Below are 22500 nucleotides of genomic sequence, written 5' to 3'. Positions count from 1 at the left end.
CCCCCTGGCCCGTCGCACGGGCCCCCGGCGCCTCCGTGGCGCCCCACCGAAAACTGTCACGACGCGCATCCAGCGCCGACGAGGTCGCAGGTTACGTGCGGCAGCCGGGGGGCTAGGCCGAGCGCCTTCCGCTCCACTCCGCACAAGCCCGCCGCGGGCACTCGCGGCGGGCGTGCCCGGCACCATTCGTCCTCGAGGGATTCGGCCCGTCGGCTCGCTCTGATGGGCCACGCGCAGCGGGCCCACGACGGAGCCGGCACGCTCCTTCCGCTGGCGCGGCGCTCGGTCTACGCCTCCGGCCGGCCGTTGCAGCGGCCGTGCACGGCGCTTCGGATCGGTCGGCCCGTCGTCCCGTCCCTAACGAAGTTTTCGCGGCCGCGCGCGCGCGGAGTTGGATCGGCCTTACTTGGTCCGATCCTTCGCCCTCGCATGTTGCGTGGGCTCGGTCCCGTCCCGTTCGGTGAAATCTTTGTCCGCTCTGGTGCGTCCCTGTGGGTTCCTTTGTCGGTTTTGCGGGTTCGGCCGGGCCTTCCGCGCCGGCCCGTCGGCTCGCTCGGATGGGCCCCGCGGAGTTGGCTTACGACGGAGCCGGCACGCTCCTTCCGCTGGTGCGGCGCTCGGTCTACGCCTTCGGTCGGCCCTTGCGGCGGCCGTGCGCGGCGCTTCGGATCGGTCGGCCCGTCTTCCCGTCCCTCACGAAGTGTTCGCGGCCGCGCGCGCGCGGAGTTGGATCGGCCTTACTTGGTCCGATCCGTCGCCCTCGCATGTTGCGTGGGCTCGGTCCCGTCCCGTTCGGTGAAATCTTTGTCCGCTCTGGTGCGTCCCTGTGGGTTCCTTTGTCGGTTTTGCGGGTTCGGCCGGGCCTTCCGCGCCGGCCCGTCGGCTCGCTCGGATGGGCCCCGCGGAGTTGGCTTACGACGGAGCCGGCACGCTCCTTCCGCTGGTGCGGCGCTCGGTCTACGCCTTCGGTCGGACCTTGCGGCGGCCGTGCGCGGCGCTTCGGATCGGTCGGCCCGTCTTCCCGTCCCTCACGAAGTGTTCGCGGCCGCGCGCGCGCGGAGTTGGATCGGCCTTACTTGGTCCGATCCGTCGCCCTCGCATGTTGCGTGGGCTCGGTCCCGTCCCGTTCGGTGAAATCTTTGGCCGCTTTGGTGCGTCCCTGTGGGTTCCTTTGTCGGTTTTGCGGGCTCGGCGCCGGGCCTTCCGCGCCGGTCCGTCGGCTCGCTCGGACGGACCGTGCGCAGGTGGTCCCCGACGGAGCCGGCACGCTCCTTCCGCTGGCGTGGCGCTCGGTCTATGCCTCCGGCCGGCCCTTGCGGCGGCCGTGCAGGGCGCTTCGGTTCGGTCGGCCGGTCGTCCCGTCCCTCACGAAGTTCCTGCGGCCGCGCGTGCGTGGAGCGGGATCGGCCTTGCTTGGTCCGATCCGTCGCCCTCGCCTGTTGCGGGGGCTCGGTCCCGTCCCGTTCGGTGAAAACTTTGCCCGCTCTGGTGCGTCCCCGTGGGTTCCTTTGTCGGTTTTGCGGCCTTGGCGGCGGGCCTTCCGTGTCGGCCCGTCGTCTCGCTCGGACGTGTCGCGCGCAGTTGGTCCCCGACGGAGCCGGCACGCTCTTCCTCTGGCGCGGCGCTCGGTCTATGCCTCCGGCCGGCCCATGCGGCGGCCGTGCGCGGCGCTTCGGATCGGTCGGCCCGTCGTCCCGTCCCTTACGAAGTTTTGCGCGACCGCTCTCCTTTGTCGCCGGTCCCCTGTTCGGGCTGACCGAGCCGTCCGTTCGCCCCCTGGCCCATCGCACGGGCCCCCGGCGCCTCCACGGAGCCCCACCGAAAACTGTCACGACGCGCATCCAGCGCCGACGAGGTCGCAGGTTACGTGCGGCAGCCGGGGGGCTAGGCCGAGCGGCGGCGGGCCCGCCCGCGGACGGGCGCGGGGAGGACCGCAGCCGGCACGCGGCGCGGAGCGGCGGCGGCATGCCGCCGGGCGGCCGACGGCTCAACCGTGCCCGAGTCCCGCGGGCACCGCGTCGCCCGGCCGGCGCGAGCGCATGAGGGCGGGAAAGGTCTGCGTCGGCGAACCGTCCGCCCCGCCGGCCGAACCTTCCGCGGCTGCGCGCACGTGTCCGTGCGGCCGAGATGACCGAGCGAAGCCCCGGCGACGGGCGGCGCCCGCCGTGCGCCCCGGCGGATTGCGCGGCCCGCCGGCGCGCAATGCCGGGCCCACGTTCCGGCTGCGGGAAAGGCCTACGGCGGCGAACCGTCCGCCCCGCCGGCCGAACCTTGCGCGGCGGCGCGCACGTGTCCGTGCGGCAGAGATGACCGAGCAAGCTCCGGCGATGGGCGGCGCCCTCCGTACGCCCTGCCGCATCGCGCTGGCCGGCGGCGCGCACCGCCAGACCCCCGATCCGCGTGCGAGCGGCGAGCGTCCGGGCGGGCCCCTTTCGCAACTTCCCTCGGTACTCTAAACACCCCTTGCCTCTCGGTCTCCCCCCCGACCCTCTCGGTATTGCTCGGATATGTGCATGCATCGTCCCTCGTTGCCTTCGGTTATCCTCCCCGGGGTGGGCTTTGCGCCGACTCGCCAACGGGGTGGTAGGGGGGCTGTAGCCGCGGCCGCCGCATTTCGCCATCCGCGCGTGCGCCGCCGGATCCGAGTGGAGGTCGCGGGCGACTCGTCGATGCTTGTACTAGGGGCGCATGCCGGCAGCCCCCCGCGGGGTGCGGGACCCCCGATCGGCGTGCGAGGGACGGGCGTCCGGGCGGGCCCCGTTTCCAACTTCCCTCGGAACATTAAAACCCCCCGACCCCCTCGGTCTTCACTCCGACCCTATCGCTATTGCTCGGATATGTGCATCCACCGTCCCTCGTTGCCTTCGGGCGCAGGCGCGAGCGCGGGGCGCGCGTTCGGGCCCTTGCTCCGCCGAGCGTTCGGGCGCGGGCGCGCGCGCGTGGCCTGCCGCCCGGCCCTGCGCGCCTTCGAGCGCCCTGCCTCGCGCGGGCGGGCGGGCACCAGGGGCCGCGCGCGGCCGGGCTCGACCGCCCGTGGGTCGAATGTCGGTCGTGCTTGGGCCGAATCTCGGGGGCGCTCTCGGAGTCCGTTTCTTGGGGGCGGGCACGGTCTGGCCTGTCGGTTTGGATTGGCGCGTTGGGGCCGCGCCCGATGGTGCTAAGCTTGGCTCGGCTGTGTGTGGTTTGGCCTTCAAGGCCCATAGCTTTTCCAAATGAGTCCCTTGGTCTTCGCGGTATCTCGTGCTCGGCGATGCTCCGCTGTCGGCGCCCTGATGGCGACCCCTCCTTCATGCGTGTCCGGGCCGAAAGGCTCCGCGCGTGGGGGATGGGCGCGCGGGGAGCGACGCGGCCGCGATCGTGTCGATGCGTGAGCGGTCTCGGTTACGCATCCCGCGGCGGGCTCCCTGCCTCGCTGCAGCCAACCGCCGCTGGGTGCTTCCCTTCACTCCTGCTCGGTGGGCCTCTTTCGTGCCCCGTTGCGATCCGTTGGTTTGCCCGTGCGGCCTACCCCCCTCGTGGGGGACACGTCGGCGTCCCATGTGCCTCTTCCGAACCCCTCGCCTTCGCTGTGGCGGGGGGCGGCCCTCCTTCGGCCCTCGAGCGCGCTTGGTCGGGAGTCCCTCCGTGGCCTCCCGTTCCATCCGGCCGCTCTGGTCTCCGTGGGCTCTCGCGGATGCGGTGGATTTATCGGTCCGGGGGCCCTCGGCCCCCGCATCCCTGTCCCCAGTGTGGCCGGCCGTGGTTGCCGGCTGGAATGCGACGATGTCCGGCCTGCCCTTGTGTCCTCCCTCCGCAGGACGGGGGGACGGCAGGGGCGGGGTTCCGGCGTCGCTGGAGGACGTGTGCTACCTGGTTGATCCTGCCAGTAGTCATATGCTTGTCTCAAAGATTAAGCCATGCATGTGTAAGTATGAACTAATTCAGACTGTGAAACTGCGAATGGCTCATTAAATTGTTAGAAATATGCCCTAGAAGCCAATTTGGCTGACGCATTATTTTGTTTTGGGACATAAATTTGTACTTGACCTAATAATGAATTTATTAGGATGGGCATTCTTTTCATTCATGTTCTTATGTGTCCATGAATCGTCCGAGGAATTAATAAGATGATGACGCATATTCACAAGAGTTGAGAATTTGAGGCATGTGTCATTGGTGATTAATTCCTAAATTGCTCTTGATCGATGGATCCATCACGAGGGACGGTGATCGATCCGCTGAGATTAGTGCACAGATCACTTAGTCAGATGGATGAGTCTTGAGTCCACAGTGTAGGGACACTGGAGTGATTGTGTAAGTGCTTGTTGGAGAACAAGGGTACTGAGCGTGACCAAAGCAAGTAGTCACTTGGATGTCTATCCACTCGTCAGTGACTTACTTGATGCTGCAGTTGTATGACTGGTCCTTTGACCTGCAATGCCTCGGCTATTCACAGTGAGGTTGCTGTAGTTTGACGAGCACATAAACATGGGCCCTATCCATTTGGGTCCTTGTGGTGCAGATTAGCTGCAGTAGGTTCATTGCAGGAGTAGGGGTGCATCTAGATGGAATCTATCGACCTTGATAGATTAGGAGAGATCCTATGTGATTTATGAGACTGAGTTCATAAATCCTTGGCCAAGGTAGTTTTTGAAAAAAGAGTTTTTCAATCTCGAACTGGAGTCGAATAAATTTTACATATGACAGATGATGGGGTTTGACGAGTTATCCATGACCTCCATCCTGTTGGGATCCACGATAGAGGAACTGTATCATATGCTAACTGAACCTAGAGGTTCATCTATTCTACTCTGCTGGGTTGCCACTACATGCTGCTAGGTGTCACTGGTGGATTGTGAGACTCAGAGGCATTCACTTGATGATCAGTGAACCCGAATGAGAAGAGTTGGAATTGTTCTAACCCATTGAAAGGAGTTTCAATGATATTGTGATAGGGATCACAACATATCTCACTACCAGACAGAATAGAACCTATGGGGTCACACACAATAGAGGATCTGATCGATCTAATGGTTGGATTGTGATTTGGAATCACAATAGTTTGTAATTGTCAATTTGATTGATAATTAGTTTAACCCACTAAGAGTTAGTGAGTTGAAGAAGGAATTAATTGTAATTGGATTGCAATTTGATTGAATCAATTGGAATTAATTAATTGGGCTCGATCTTATATGATAAGGTTCAAGAGTCCTACTTGGAGTAGGACACCTAGATTCTAATTAGATTAGGACTTCAAATTCTTAGAGTCCTACTTAGAGTAGGATTCCTAAAGTTCTAATTGGATTAGGACTAAAATTATAAAAGTTCTAATTGGATTAGGACTAAAATTATATGAGTCCTAATTGGATTAGGATTCCTAGAGTCCTAATTAATTTTGGTCCAATAGATAAAGATGACTCCTAATTAGATTAGGATTCATGTGAATCAAATAGGGAGACTAATTGGGTTCTACTTAGATTAGGATTCAATGAACCAAGGGCCACCTAAATCCTAATTTGATTAGGATTAGAAGGGAGGGGCAAGAGCCCCTCCCTTCCTCGGATGCTCCCGGGATCCGCGTCCTGGATGACCGGGATGCGCGACCCGGATGGACGGGACTCGCGTCCCGGATGCCCGGGACGCAAGACCCGTTTTGGCCAAACATTGGTGCGGCTCCTCCTAACTTTTAGGAGGAGTCCACAGCTAGGGCTTCAAAGAAAAAGAATAAAAAGGGGGCAGCCCCCTTTGGGATCATTCTTGGTGGTTCTTTTTAGGCGAGCGGCCTCCATCTCTCCCTCTCTTCCTTCTTCCATCCGCAAGGCAAAAGAGGAGCAGCAAGGATTTTTGATTCTTCCTCCTCTTCATCAGATGCATGGAAGAAAACAAAGAGAGAAAGGTGTTTCTCTCTTCCTCCTTCTTCTTCCATGGTAAAGAAAAGAAAAGAAAGCGTTTCTTCCTTCTCCTTCTTTCTCCTCTTGGAAACAATCAAGAGTTGATTGCTTAGAGAAGTTCCAACCATCAAAAGGGATCTCTGCAAGGGAGCTAGCACCCCGGTGAGATCGCAACCTCGATCAATCCAGATCTTCATGTGGATTCCCGTAGAGGCCGGACACTTGTGCGGCTTCAAGCGAACCTGATTTCCACGATCATCAAATAGCGGTGAAGATCTACCCGCTCAAAGGTAAAGATTTGATCTTTATAATTTTAATTGTAGATCTGAAAATTAATCAAGTAATTAATTTTAATCCTTTCCTTCAGATTTCATGATCTTCTGAGTTAGAGAACTCAGATTTTTTTTGAAATCTACGTTCCTCTGGACATTCATGAGATGAACGACCCCGCGCGCGTCTTTCCGCTGCGATCGTCGCAACGCGTGTCAGGGTAAACCGACAGTGGTATCAGAGCCGGATTTTTAGGATTAAGATTAACATTAATAGACTTGATTAGGATTTTATTAGATCTGAATTTTAATATTCATGCTTGCTGAAATTTTCTGCGTGCTGAAATTTCAGATTTCAGAAATTTCAGCATGCTGATTTTTATTCTTATGATGTTGCATGTTGATTTTAAATTACAATGAGATTGAAATAATTAAAAATCATGTCTTGTATAATCAGAGATTCAGTTGGTAGCATGATTAAAATTAAAATTATCAGATCTGAAATTATATGCATGAGATGCATGTGATAAGAATCAATCATGGATTCATGATCATAAAAATATATTTTTCTGCTTATGCCTATGCTTAAAAGGAAAATTATATATGCATGAGATGAATAAGATATGATCAAATCATGGATTCATGATAATTAAAGGATGTCAACTCGAGTCGACTTAAGGTTAACTCGAGTTGACTCCAAGCATATATGAGTCGACCCCTGTTTGAGGATGTGTTTAAAATGTATGCATGAGATGTATGTATTAGTTAAACAAAATTTATTTGCATGAGATGTAAATAAAATTCTTAAAAATAAGACATTTACATAAGATGTAAACTGAAACAATTATGTCATTTACATAAGATGTAATCACATAATATATGAAAGAGTTTCATATTTACATAGGATGTAAACTTGAACCAATGTGACATTTACATAAGATGTAATTATATAACATTTGGTTTGGGATAGATTGTTACATTAAATGCAAATCCTTTGATACCTAAAACCTCCTCAATCAGTCGAGAGTGAACGATGCATTGAGCTAGCTATATTTGATTAATTGATCTAATTGGTGTCTAGGAAAGCATTAAAGGTGGTTACTTAATTAGGACCTTACTCTCTGAGTAAGGGGAGCCTCCCACCTGCTTACCTGGCCAATTGATCGATTACCTCCTATGAATAGCTCAAAGTTGGAATCACTAAGACTAGATTACCTAATATTAAGTCTTAAGGTCTTCCACCGTAGTAGAGTTGCTAAAGTCTTTCCGGCGTTGATTTGTTTCGGCTGGATACAGTGGGCAAGTTGCATCGGAGAATTGGACCTCTCTATTGGCATGAGATGTTGTGGGGTAGAGGTGGGGTTGGGTACCAATAACTGTTAGGTGAGGGCCCAATGACGACTTTACTTCTGCGGGAATTACGGTGGGTCTGACTTAACCAAGGAACGGGACCAATAACTGTTAGGTGAGGTTCTTATGACTTGGAGACCAAGTAGGCTACAACTTGCTTGAGAAGCATTGTACAAAGAGTTGTACACTTATCATTTATGTGTCATCAATAACTGTTAGGTGAGGTGGCATGTAAATTGGTGGGACCGTAGCACCCCACTTGAAATCTAGAGTCGCAGGTTTCCGTTTCTCTACCGGAGGAGTGTAAGAGATTCGAGAAAATAGTGGGAGGTGTTTGTTTTAAATGTCCTTAAAACAAATAGAGTTCAAGTACAAAATTCTAACTAGAATCTTTACTCTCTGAGGATTATAAAGTCAGCTTCCAAACTCTTAACTCATATCCTAAAGAACCACCATTTGACCAAACCCAAATATAAAGACTGGCTCTGCAATTTCAAAATAGTTTTGAATTGTGTGAAATTAGGGTGTGTGCTAGACCATGAATTTTCTGCGTTACCAGTCCGTCTGATCACTGATCAGCATAAGATGCATGACAAGTGGACGAACAATGACAATAAAATTAGGTGTTATATAATGGCATCAATGTCCAATGAACTTTAATGCCAGCATGAGAATATGAAGACTGCCGGGGATATATTGAATCACATGCAAGAGTTGTAGGGTGAACAGAGTCACGCAGCATGGTTTGAAGTGTCTAAAAGGCTCTTCAAGGCCAAGATACGCGAAGGGCAGTTCGTCCATAATCATAGTTTGACCATGATAAAGGATTTTGAGGAGCTTGAGAAGCTCGGCATGACCATGCACAAGAAATTGCAAACGGATTTGATCCCACAATCCCTTCCAGCTTCATATGAACAGTTTATAGTAAACTATCATATAAACAAGACTGTATGCACCAAAACAGAATTGTTAAATAAATTGGTAACTACCTTAGAAACCTTGAAGAGTTCAAGGGGCATAGTTTTCGCTGTCGAGTTGGCTTCTACTTCCAAGAGAGAGTCTACCTGGAAGAAGAAGAAGCCTGCGAAGAAGCAGAAAATCGAGAAAAGGCCAAGTAAGAAAGTTCCAAGAAAAGGGTCGATTACAAGGGAAAGTGTTTTCATTGCATTGTGGACGGCCATTGCAAGAGGAACTGTCCTACATACATGGGAAGCATAAAAAGCAAGAAAGGATGACACACCTTAAGAAGGTATGTCAGATATGTTCAGGATACTTAGGAATTGTTACCTACTACTAGCAGAAATTTGATTTTTGTATCTTGTTTAGCACAAAAAGATTTTTATAAGACTGTTATTCCATTTATTTGAGAAATAAATTGGTTCCACATGGTTTATGATTGACAGTCTCTATCACTTACATTTGGATGTACCTGTGAAATTATCTGAGCAAATAGTGAGTACCATAGGATCCAAAAGATCTAGAGATGAGATAAATCTAAAGTATTTGTGGCTCCTCAGGCTTGGCCATATAGGAGAAGACAGAATAAACAAATTAGAAAAACATGGGCTTTTGGCTCATTGACTTCCAAGTCATATCCGATTTGTGAATCCTACCTTCAAGGAAAGATGGCCAAATTACCCTTTGTAGGACACGGGAAGAGGTCCACTGAAATACTTACCCTAGTACACACTGACGTGTGTGGCCCATTCGATGTGCAAGCTAGAAAAAATAATTGTTTACTTCATTTACCGATGATTACTCACGGTATTGATATGTGTATGAGACACAAATCTGAAGCTTTTGAAAAGTTCAAAGAGTTCGGAATGAAGTAGAAAAATAAATAGGAAAACTCATTAAGGTTCTTCGATCGGATCGAGAAGGTAAACACCTTAGTGGAGAGTTTCGAGATTATCTCAAGAAGAATGGTATAGTTTCACAATGGACCCCTCCTAGTACATCTCAGCTCAACAGGGTGTCTGAGAGGGGGAATCAGACCCTATTGGATATGGTCAGGTCCATGATGAGCTTCACTGATTTACCCTTATTTCTTTAGAGAGATACCCTATTTTCAGCTATTTACTTATTAAATAGAGTTTCCTCTAAATCTGTTCCTACCATACCGTATGAGATATGACATGGTAAGAAGCCAAGTCTTAGTTATCTCAAGATTTGGGGATGTCCGGCCCACATCAAGCGACAACAGGCGGACAAGTTAGAGGATAAGACAATTAATACTCGTTTTATTGGATATCCTAAAGAGTCATTAGGATACGATTTTTCCGTCCCAATGGATCCCAAAGTGTTTGTGAGCCGACATGCAATCTACATTGAAAAATAGTTTATCCTTGATAGAGGCAGTGGGAGAAAAATTGAGCTCGAAGAGAAAGTCTCTGAAGAGCAACAAGTCATTGTGCCTATAGAACCTATTCGTATTGAGCCAGTACATGTTGTATCTCCTCCACCTCGTAAGTTTAGTAGGATCTTCCATCCTCCTGAAAGGTACTTAGGTATGCTTACAGAGGATGAAGAGGAAGTGTTCCATGGGAGATAGGGATCAAGGTAAGGATCCCAATACCTACAACGAGGTGATGTTAGACATCGATTCTGAGCAATGGTTGGAAGCAATGAAGTCAGAGATGGACTCCATGCATTCCAACCAAGTCTGGACCTTAGTAGATCCACCAGAAGGTATAGTACCTATTGGTTGTAATTAGATTTACAAAAGGACAAAAAGGTTTGAATGGCTAGGTAGAGACCTATAAGGCAAGGCTAGTAGCGAAAGGTTATAATCGATACGAAGGCATTGATTATCAGGATACCTTTTCACCTGTAGCCATGCTGAAGTCTATTCCAATATTGCTCGCTGTTGCAGCATATTATGATATTGTGATGGTGATCACAAGGTCTGTAAACTGCAAATATCCATCTATGGACTAAAGCAAGCATCTCAGAGTTGGAAAACTCATTTCAACGATGTAATCAAATCGTTTGATTTCATCAAGAACGAAGAGAAACCATGTGTTTATAAGAAGGTTAGTGGGAGGGCTATTGTATTTCTCGTATTGTACGCGGATGATATCCTTCTTGTTGGGAATGATATTCCCATGCTAACTAAGGTCAAGGTATGGTTGTCTAAGAAATTATCTATGAAAGACCTTGGGAAAGTATCATATATTTTGGAAATTAAGGTCTATAAAGATATATCTAAGAGGATGCTTGTCCTATCACAGAATATGTACATAGAGGGAGTGCTGAAGAGGTTCGGCATGGAAACCTCTGAAAGGAGATTATTACTCCTTAGGCATGGGATAAATCACTCTAAGAAGATGTGCCCCAACACATCTGAAGAGATTTAGCGGATGAGCAAGATCCCTTATGCTTTGGCTATAGGGAGCCTCATGTATGCCATGCTATGTACATGACCTGATAGAGCACATGCTGTGAGTGTCACGAGCATATATCAGTCAAATCCAGGCAACGAGCACTGGATAGCTGTGAAGAACAGTCGTAGGTACTTGAGAAGAACTAAGGACATGTTCTTGGTCTTTAGGAGAAGATCAGAGTTAAAGGTAGAAGGATACACACATTTGATGATAGAAAGTCTACATTAGAATATGTGCAATGGTGTTCGGTAATTTGGAAGAGTTCCAAACAATCGATCATTACAGATTCTACCTTAAAAACTGAATGTATCGCCACCTCTAAGGGTGCAGTGGAAACCTTCTGGATTAAGAAGTTTATTGCAGAATTAGGTGTAATGTCATCCGATGCTATAACACTATACTGCGATAACAATGGCACCATAGCACTAGCTAAGGAGCCAAGGTCTCACCAGAAGTCTAAGCACATAGAGCGGTAGTTTAACCTGATATGCGACTATCTCGAAAAGAAATAAGTAGAGGCATAGAGAGTAGACTCCACAGTCAACGTGGTAGACCCATTCACTAAGAAGCTAAGTCAGCAGAAAATTGAAGCACATCTTGAGAAGATGGGGCTTAGATTTATGGCTGATTGGCTTTAGTGCAAGTGGGAGATTGTTAGAAATATGCCCTAGAAGCCAATTTGGCTGACGCATTATTTTGTTTTGGGACATAAATTTATACTTGACCTAATAATGAATTTATTAGGATGGGCATTCTTTTCATTCATGTTCTTATGTGTCCATGAATCGTCCAAGGAATTAATAAGATGATGACGCATATTCTCAAGAGTTGAAAATTTGAGGCATGTGTCATTGGTGATTAATTCCTGAATTGCTCCTGATCGATGGATCCATCACGAGGGACGGTGATCGATCCGCTGAGATTAGTGCACAGATCACTTAGTCAGATGGATGAGTCTTGAGTCCATAGTGCAGGGACACTGGAGTGATTGTATAAGTGCTTGTTAGAGAACAAGGGTACTGAGCGTGACCAAAGCAAGTAGTCACTTGGATGTCTATCCACTCGTCAGTGACTTACTTGATGCTGCAGTTGTATGACTGGTCCTTTGACCTGCAATGCCTCAGCTATTCACAGTGAGGTTGCTGTAGTTTGACGAGCACATAAACATGGGCCCTATTCATTTGGGTCCTTGTGGTGCAGATTAGCTGCAGTAGGTTCATTGCAGGAGTAGGGGTGCATCTAGATGGAATCTATCGACCTTGATAGATTAGGAGAGATCCTATGTGATTTATGAGACTGAGTTCATAAATCCTTAGCCAAGGTAGTTTTTGGAAAAAGAGTTTTCCAATCTCGAACTGGAGTCGAATAAATTTTATATATGACAGATGATGGGGTTTGACGAGTTATCCATGACCTCCATCCTGTTGGGATCCACGATAGAGGAACTGTATCATATGCTAACTGAACCTAGAGGTTCATCTATTCTACTCTGCTGGGTTGCCACTACATGCTGCTAGGTGTCACTGGTGGATTGTGAGACTCAGAGGCATTCACTTGATGATCAGTGAACCCGAATGAGAAGAGTTGGAATTGTTCTAACCCATTGAAAGGAGTTTCAATGATATTGTGATAGGGATCACAACATATCTCACTACCAGACAGAATAGAACCTATAGGGTCACACACAATAGAGGATCTGATCGATCTAATGGTTGGATTGTGATTTGGAATCACAATAGTTTGTAATTGTCAATTTGATTGATAATTAGTTTAACTCACTAAGAGTTAGTGTGTTGAAGAAGGAATTAATTGTAATTGGATTGCAATTTGATTGAATCAATTGGAATTAATTAATTGGGCTCGATCTTATATGATAAGGTTCAAGAGTCCTACTTGGAGTAGGACACCTAGATTCTAATTAGATTAGGACTTCAATTTATTAGAGTCCTACTTAGAGTAGGATTCCTAAAGTTCTAATTGGATTAGGACTAAAATTATAAAAGTTCTAATTGGATTAGGACTAAAATTATATGAGTCCTAATTGGATTAGGATTCCTAGAGTCCTAATTAATTTTGGTCCAATAGATAAAGATGACTCCTAATTAGATTAGGATTCATGTGAATCAAATAGGGAGACTAATTGGGTTCTACTTAGATTAGGATTCAATGAACCAAGGGCCACCTAAATCCTAATTTGATTAGGATTAGAAGGGAGGGGCAAGAGCCCCTCCCTTCCTCGGATGCTCCCGGGATCCGCGTCCTGGATGACCGGGATGCGCGACCCGGATGGACGGGACTCGCGTACCGGATGCCCGGGACGCAAGACCCGTTTTGGCCAAACATTGGTGCGGCTCCTCCTAACTTTTAGGAGGAGTCCACACCTAGGGCTTCAAAGAAAAAGAATAAAAAGGGGGCAGCCCCCTTTGGGATCATTCTTGGTGGTTCTTTTTAGGCGAGCGGCCTCCATCTCTCTGTTAGATGTATGCCCTAGAAGCCAATTTGGCTGACACATTGTTGATTCTAGGGACATAATTTTGTACTTGACTATTTATTATTGAATAAATAAAAGGCATCTTTTTCATTCATATTGTTTATGTGTCTATGAATCGTCCAAGAAATTAATAAGATGATGATACATATTCTCAAGAGTTGAGAATTTGAGCCATGTATCATTGGTGATTAATTTCTAAATGCTCCTGATCAATGGATCATCACGAGGACGGTGATCGATCCGATCAGTGCACAGATCACTTTCCTTCTGGATGGACGAGACTTGAGTCCACAGTGTAGGAACACTGAAGTGATAGTGCAGGTGCTTGTTAGAGAACAAGGGTACTGAGCGTGACCAAGACAAGAAGTCACTTGGATGTCTATCCACTCGTCAGTGACTTACTTGATGTTGCAGTAGTGTGACTGGTCCTTTGACCTGCGGTGCTTCGGCTACTCACAGTGAGGTTATTGTAGTTTGACTGCACACATACATGGTCTCTAGCCATATGGGTCCATGCAGTGTAGATTGGCTGCAGTAGGTTCACTGTAGGAGTAGGGTATGCACCTATAAGGAATCTATCGACCTTGATAGAAGAGGAGTGATCCTATGTGATTTGTTAGACTGAGTTCTAAGACCTTGGCCAGGGCAGTAAAGTGGAGAAAGAGTTTTCCACTATCGAACTCAAGTCGAATAAATCTTGACATATGACAGACGATGGGGTTTGACGAGTTGTCCATGACCTCCGTCCTGTAGGGATCCACGATAGTAGGACTGTATCACATGTTAACTGCACCTAGAGGTTCATCATTCCATTCTGCTGGGTAGCCACTACATGCTGCTAGGTGTCACTGGTGGATGGTGGGACTCATAGGGATTATCTTGATGATCGATAAACCCTAATGAGTTGAGTTGGAATCGTTCCAACCCATTGAAAGAAGTTTTCAATGATATAGTGATAGAGATCACAATATATCTCACTACCAGTCAGAATAGAACCTATGGGGTCACACACACTAGAAGTATTGACCGATCCGATGGTTGAAATCGTGATTAGGAATCACAAGAAATCAATTTGATTGATAAGAAGTTGAAGAAGGAAAAGGAATTAATTAATTGGACTTGAAACAAGAATCCTACTTCGGGTAGGATACCTAGAGTTCTAATTGGATTAGGACTGGCATTCCTACTTGGAATAGGATTCCTCAATCCTAATGAGATTAGGAGTTTTGAATTAAAATTGGATTCCTACTTGGAGTAGGATTCCTAGAAATCCTAATTGGATTAGGACTTCGGATTCAAATAGAGTCCTAATTGGATTAGGACTAAAATTAAACAAATCCTGATTGGATTAGGATTCCTTAAGTCCTAATTAATTATTAATCTAATGAATCAACATGACTCCTAATTGGATTAGGATTGAAGAGTTCAATTGAGTCATGATCCATTCAAGTCCTAATTAGATTGGGACTAGCATAGATTGAACCCAAATTGGCTAATCCTAATTAGATTAGGATGAAACCATGAGAGAGGCACCTAATCCTCTTTGGAAGAGGATTAGGTTAACCAACTAAGAGGGGCATCAGCCCCTCTCCAATTGCTTGGGGCGACAAGAAGAGAGGAGCTAGGGCCGGCGCCCCTTCTTTCTTTGGAAAGTTATCTAGGGCTCCAACTTTGGAGGAGCCCTTGATAGCTATAAGAAGCACCATGAGGCCGGCGCCCTAAGCATTGGAGTCCTCTTCCCTTGTGCCGTGGCCACCCTCTTCCTCCCTCTTAGTTGCAGCCGCAAGCAAGAAAGAAGGAACCTCCAAGTGTTGGCGGCCTCCTCCTCTTCCTTTTCTTCATCCAGCGCAAGCAACAGAAAGAAGGCTGTGCAGGGGTTCATCTACTTCCTCTTCTTCATCCTTCTTCTTCCTCCTCTCAAGCACTTTCAAAAGTTGAAAGAAAGAGAAGAGATCAGCCATCAAAGGAGTCTTTGCAAGGGAGCTAGCACCCCGGGAAGACAAGAAAGCTTTGATCGGTTCTCTACTTCGTGTGGATACCCGTAGAGGCCGGACGTTTGAACGGCTTCAAGCGAACCCTCTTCCTAAAACCACGAATTCAGATTCGCGGTGATCATCTACCCGCGCAAGGTGAAGATTTGATCTTCCTAGTAGTTTTAAAAGTTTTAATTCTTACCTAATTACGAAAGGTCTCGAAACAACGTTCATGCGATGAACGTCGAACTCGCGCATGCCGATTCCGCTGCCATCTGAAAATTTTTGAAATATCAGCGGCATGGGCGGGTTCCCAACAGTGGTATCAGAGCCTAGGCTTCGTAGATTAAGGTAAGAATTAAATATCTAAAGGCTTATTAGATCTGAAAATTGATTGATCATGCATGCTGAAAAATTCTGCATGCAGATTTTTCAGGGGTGCTGATTTTTTACATGCTGATTTTTATGTGATAAAAAGATGATTCTAATTGCATTGTTAATGGGATTACAAAGTTTAGAATCATGATTAGCATGATCAGCGACCTATGTCATGATATAATCAGTTAGTTTTCAGATCTGAAAATTATAATTGTTGCATACGGTGATGATCATAGGATTCAAACCCTTTTGGTATCAAATGTAATGACCTGCGATGTGATCTGCGATGTCATGTAATTTTTCAGATGCTTGCATGCATCTTATTTGATGTTTTGAGAGGCCTGCGTGCCTCCTAAAAGGAGATGTAATTTATTTTTATTTTTATTTTACATCTGGTTGTATTTCTGTGATGTGATGTACATCAACGATCAAGCTGAAGCAAAGGCATGAGATGAAAGGTGATCTGAGCGGTTGATGGCGATGGGATCAAGAGTTGATCAAGGATCGAATCAAGGAAGCTTGGAATCAATTCAAGAGTTGAAGACCACTTGATCGATTGATGTGCATGTGCTTGTAATACGACCTAATTAGAATCCATGATCATCACCTAGTTAAAGTTTAGCTTTAATTATTGCCGCGATTATAACTGCCTGCAATGCGCCGTTTGCATGTGATGTGAATGAGAGTCGGGTAGATAGGTCTATATGTGATGTAGCAAACCCAATTGAGACCTAAATCAAAACCTCCTCAATCAAGTCGAGAGTGAACCGACATGAGCAAGTCATATTAGATTAATTGATCTAATTGGTGTCTAGGAAAGCATGAAAGGTGGTTACTTAATTAGGACCTTACTCTCTGAGTAAGGGGAGCCTCCCACCTGCTTACCTGGCCAATTGTTCGATTACCTCTTATGAAGGGCTCAAGTTGCAAACACTAAGACCTGATTAACCAATATTAAGTCAATAGGTCTTCCACTGTAGTAGAGCTGCTAAGGCCTTTCTGATGTTGACTTGTCTCGGCTGGACACAGTGGTCAAGTTGCATTGGGGGGCTGGACCTCTCTATAGACATGAGATGTTGTAGGGTAAAGGTGGGGTTGGGCACCAATAACTGTTAGGTGAGGACCCAATGACGACTTTATTCCTACGGTTATACAGTGGGTCTGACTTAACTAAGAAATGGGACCAATAACTGTTAGGTGAGGTCTTCATGGCTTAGAGACCAAGTTACACTGCACCATGCTTGAGAAGCATTGTACAAGAGTTGTACACTCATCCATCTATGTGTCACCAATAACTGTTAGGTGAGGTGGCGTGTAAATCGGTGGGACCGCAGTACCCACTAGAAACCCTAGTCGTGTGGGATTTCCGTTTTCCTACCAGGGGAGTGTGAGGAATTCGAGAAAATAGTGGGAGTCATATTTGTTCTAAAAGACCTTAGGACAGATTAGGATCAAGTACAAAAGTCTAACTAGAATCTTTACTCTCTGCAGATACAATGTCGGCTTCAAACCCTTTGACCCGTATTCTTGAGACCAACCGACTGACCGGAACCAATTACAAGGACTGGCTTAGAAATCTCAAAATAGTTTTGGACTGTGAGAAGATAGGCTACATACTCGATTCAGATATCCCCACATTACCAGCACGTCCCACTGATGTTCAGCGTGAGATGCATAAAAAGTGGTTGGACGATGACATTAGAGTAAAATGCTATATGATGGCATCTATGTCTAATGAACTCCAATGCCAGCATGAAAATATAAAGACTGCTAGGGACATACTGGCACACCTGCAAGAGTTGTATGGTGAGCAAAGTCGCACAGCTCGTTTTGAAGTGTCCAAGAGGCTTTTCAAAGCGAAGATGCGCGAGGGGCAGTCTGTCCATGATCACGGTCTGACCATGATCAAGGACCTAGAGGAGCTTGAGAAGCTCGGTATGGACATGCACAAGGAATTGCAAGTGGATTTGATCCTACAGTCACTTCCTGATTCATTTGGTCAGTTTATAGTAAACTACCACATGAATAAGATTGAATGCACTAAGACTGAACTAATCAACATGTTGGTAACTGCTGAGGGAGCCTTGAAAGGTTCAAGGGGCAATGTCCTCGCTGCTGAGTTGACTTCTGGTTCCAAGAGAAAGTCTACTTGGAAGAAAAAGAAGCCTGCAAAGAAGCAGAAGAAAGACAAGAAGCCAAAGAAGGAAGTTCAAAAGAAAAAGGCTAACGACAAAGGAAAATGTTTCCACTGCAATGTCGAAGGCCACTGGAAGAGAAACTGTCCTTCATACCTCGAGAGCCTGAAGAACAAGAAAGGTGACACACCTTCAGAAGGTATAGACTTGCTCATTATTGAAACTAATCTAAAGGTTTCTTCTACTTCTAGTTGGGTTATAGATTCTGGTTCTAGTGCTCATTTGTGCACTACCATGCAGGGTCTAAAGAAAAGTAGAAGGCTGGCGGAAGGTGCGGTAACCCTTCGGGTTGGCCACGGGGCAAAAGTTGCTGCTGTGGCTGTGGGCACCTACCATCTGCGACTACCGTCTGGATTTAGTTTAATACTTAGAGACTGTTATTATGTACCTGTTGCTAGCAGAAATTTGATTTCTGTTTCATGTCTAGCACAGGAAGGTCATGTTTTTACATTTGACAAAGACTGCTGTTCTATTTATTTAAGAAATAAAATAGTCGCACGTGGTTTCATGATTGACAGTCTCTATCATTTACATATGGATGTATCTGTGAATGTTACCGAGCAAGATGTGAGTGCCAAAGGATCTAAAAGATCCAGAGATGAGATAAACCAAAGATATTTGTGGCACCTCAGACTTGGCCATATTGGAGAAGATAGGATGAACAAAATGGATAAAGATGGGCTCTTAGGCTCATTGACTTCCGAGTCATATCCAGTTTGCGAGTCCTGTCTTCAAGGAAAGATGGCTAGACTGCCCTTTGTAGGACATGGGGAGAGGACCACCGAAATACTTACCCTAGTACATACAGATGTATGTGGCCCATTCGATGTGCTAGCCAGGGGACGTTATTCATACTTCATTACCTTTACCGATGATTATTCACGGTATGGGTATGTGTATCTTATGAGACACAAGTCTGAATCCTTTGAAAAGTTCAAAGAGTTCAAGAATGAAGTAGAAAAACAAACTGGAAAACCTCTTAAGGCTCTTCGATCAGATCGAGGAGGAGAATACCTTAGTGGGAAATTCCGGGACTATCTCAAAGAAAACGGCATAGTCTCACAATGGACACCTCCGGGTACACCTCAACTCAACGGGGTGTCAGAGAGGAGAAATCGGACCCTGTTGGACATGGTCAGGTCCATGATGAGCTTCACTAATTTACCTATGTTTCTTTGGGGAGATGCCTTACTCACAGCGATTTATTTATTGAATAGAGTTCCCTCTAAATCCGTTTCTACCACACCGTATGAGATATGGCATGGTAAGAAACCAAGTCTGGGTCATCTCAAGATTTGGGGGTGTCCGGCCCACGTCAAGCGACTACAGGCGGACAAGTTAGAGGCTAGGACCATAAGTGCTCGTTTTATAGGATATCCTAAAGAGTCATTAGGATACAATTTTTACGTCTCAGAGGATCACAATGTGTTTGTGAGCCGTCATGCCATCTTCTTGGAAAATCAGTTTATCTTTGATAGAGGCAGTGGGAGGAAAATTGAGCTTGAAGAGAAAGTCTCTGAAAAGCAACGAGTCATGGATCCTATAGAACCTATTCATAAGGAGCCAGTACACGATGTCCCTCAACCACCTCGTAGATCTAGTAGGGTCTCCCATCCTCCCGATAGATACTTAGGTATACTAGAAGAGGATACCGAGGAAATGTTCCTAGTGGGAGATAGGGATCACATACAGGATCCCAAAACCTACAACGAGGCGATATCTGATATCGATTCCGAGAAATGGCTGAAAGCTATGAAATCAGAGATAGACTCCATGCATTCCAACCAAGTCTGGACCTTAGTAGATCCACCAGAAGGTATTGTACCTATTGGATGCAAATGGATCTACGAAAGGAAGATAGGTTCGGATGGAGAGGTAGAGACCTATAAGGCAAGGCTTGTGGCGAAAGGGTATAGTCAGCGCGAAGGTATTGACTATCAGGAGACCTTTTCACCTGTAGCCATGCTAAAATCCATCCGGACATTGCTTGCCATTGCAGCATTTCATGACTATGAAATCTGGCAGATGGATGTGAAAACTGCTTTCCTGAATGGATATCTTGATGAAGATATCTATATGGAACAGCCTTTGGGTTTCACTTCCAGTGATGGAGATCACAAGGTCTGCAAGCTGCAAAGGTCCATCTATGGACTAAAGCAAGCCTCTCGGAGTTGGAACACTCGTTTCGATGATGCAATCAAAACGTTTGATTTCATCAAAAACGAAGAGGAATCATGTGTTTATAAAAAGGTTAGTGGGAGTGCTGTCGTTTTTCTCGTACTGTACGTAGATGACATTCTCCTGATTGGGAATGATATTCCCATGCTAACCTCGGTCAAGGTCTGGTTGTCAAAAGAATTCTCCATGAAAGACCTTGGGGAAGCATCCTATATTTTGGGAATAAAGGTCTATAGAGATAGATCTAAAAGGATGCTTGGCCTTTCACAGAAGATGTACATAGAGGAGGTGCTGAAGAGGTTCAGCATGGAAAACTCCAAGAGGGGTCTCTTACCCCTAAGGCATGGAATTCATCTCTCCAAGAAGATGTGCCCCAACACATCTGAGGAGATTCAACGCATGAGCAAGATTCCTTATGCATCGGCAATAGGAAGCCTCATGTATGCCATGCTATGTACACGACCTGATATAGCTCTTGCTGTGAGTGTCACAAGCAGATATCAGTCGAATCCAGGTGAAGAACACTGGACAGCTGTGAAGAATATTCTTAAGTACTTGAGAAGAACTAAAGATTTATTCTTGGTTTTTGGAGGATCATCAGAGTTAAAGGTAGAAGGGTACACAGATTCAGACTTCATGACTGATGTCGATGACAGGAAGTCAACATCTGGATACGTGTTCTTGTGCAATGGTGGTACGGTGAATTGGAAGAGTTCTAAACAACCGATCATTGCTGATTCTACTATGGAAGCCGAATACATCGCCGCCTCTGAAGCTGCTAAGGAAGGCTTCTGGTTCAAGAAATTCATTGCAGAGCTGGATGTGATGACATCGGATGCCATAACACTCTACTGCGATAACAATGGCGCCATAGCCCTTGCTAAGGAGCCAAGGTCTCATCAGAAGTCTAAGCATATAGAGCGGCGCTTTCACCTCATACGCGACTATGTGGAGAAGAAATATGTAGAGGTGCAGAGAGTAGACTCCGCGGATAACGTGGCAGACCCTTTCACTAAGCAGCTGAGTCAGCAAAAGACTGAAGCCCACCTTGAGAAGATGGGCCTAAGATATATGACCAATTGGCTTTAGTGCAAGTGGGAGATTGTTAGATGTATGCCCTAGAAGCCAATTTGGCTGACACATTGTTGATTCTAGGGACATAATTTTGTACTTGACTATTTATTATTGAATAAATAAAAGGCATCTTTTTCATTCATATTGTTTATGTGTCTATGAATCGTCCAAGAAATTAATAAGATGATGATACATATTCTCAAGAGTTGAGAATTTGAGCCATGTATCATTGGTGATTAATTTCTAAATGCTCCTGATCAATGGATCATCACGAGGACGGTGATCGATCCGATCAGTGCATAGATCACTTTCCTTCTGGATGGACGAGACTTGAGTCCACAGTGTAGGGACACTGAAGTGATAGTGCAGGTACTTGTTAGAGAACAAGGGTACTGAGCGTGACCAAGACAAGAAGTCACTTGGATGTCTATCCACTCATCAGTGACTTACTTGATGTTGCAGTAGTGTGACTGGTCCTTTGACCTGCGGTGCTTCGGCTACTCACAGTGAGGTTACTGTAGTTTGACTGCACACATACATGGTCTCTAGCCATATGGGTCCATGCAGTGTAGATTGGCTGCAGTAGGTTCACTGTAGGAGTAGGGTATGCACCTATAAGGAATCTATCGACCTTGATAGAAGAGGAGTGATCCTATGTGATTTGTTAGACTGAGTTCTAAGACCTTGGCCAGGGCAGTAAAGTGGAGAAAGAGTTTTCCACTATCGAACTCAAGTCGAATAAATCTTGACATATGACAGACGATGGGGTTTGACGAGTTGTCCATGACCTCCGTCCTGTAGGGATCCACGATAGTAGGACTGTATCACATGTTAACTGCACCTAGAGGTTCATCATTCCATTCTGCTGGGTAGCCACTACATGCTGCTAGGTGTCACTGGTGGATGGTGGGACTCATAGGGATTATCTTGATGATCGATAAACCCTAATGAGTTGAGTTGGAATCGTTCCAACCCATTGAAAGGAGTTTTCAATGATATAGTGATAGAGATCACAATATATCTCACTACCAGTCAGAATAGAACCTATGGGGTCACACACACTAGAAGTATTGACCGATCCGATGGTTGAAATCGTGATTAGGAATCACAAGAAATCAATTTGATTGATAAGAAGTTGAAGAAGGAAAAGGAATTAATTAATTGGACTTCAAACAAGAATCCTACTTCGGGTAGGATACCTAGAGTTCTAATTGGATTAGGACTGGCATTCCTACTTGGAATAGGATTCCTCAATCCTAATGAAATTAGGAGTTTTGAATTAAAATTGGATTCCTACTTGGAGTAGGATTCCTAGAAATCCTAATTGGATTAGGACTTC

This window comes from Phoenix dactylifera, chromosome 10 (genome assembly GCF_051530095.1).
Source record: "Phoenix dactylifera cultivar Ajwa chromosome 10, Ajwa_hap1_PhDact_Kaust_v1.1, whole genome shotgun sequence".
In the NCBI taxonomy this organism is placed as follows: Eukaryota; Viridiplantae; Streptophyta; class Magnoliopsida; order Arecales; family Arecaceae; genus Phoenix; species Phoenix dactylifera.
This window is presented reverse-complemented; position numbering follows the sequence as displayed.